The following is a 276-nucleotide window of genomic DNA, read 5'->3' as shown; positions in this document are numbered from 1 at the left end:
AATGATGTCAAGATAAGTAAGAAAAAGAACACACAAAAAGAAAATGATTCTAGAAAGAAATACAAGATCAGGAAGAAAGCAGGATATACAGCACAAAACAGAAATAGAGAGAGGAAAAAGGGTAGTTACATAAGCCGAAAATGAAATAGAAATAAAGAAAGAGGGGAAAAAGGCAGTTACACAAGCCGAAAATGAAATAGAAATAAAGAATGGGAAATACAGTGTGAGGATAAACCGACAGAAATGTTTAAAAAAGCGAGGAGAGTGCGAGCGACC

The sequence above is a fragment of the Penaeus monodon genome, chromosome 22, assembly GCF_015228065.2.
Source record: "Penaeus monodon isolate SGIC_2016 chromosome 22, NSTDA_Pmon_1, whole genome shotgun sequence".
Taxonomy (NCBI): Eukaryota; Metazoa; Arthropoda; class Malacostraca; order Decapoda; family Penaeidae; genus Penaeus; species Penaeus monodon.
This window is presented reverse-complemented; position numbering follows the sequence as displayed.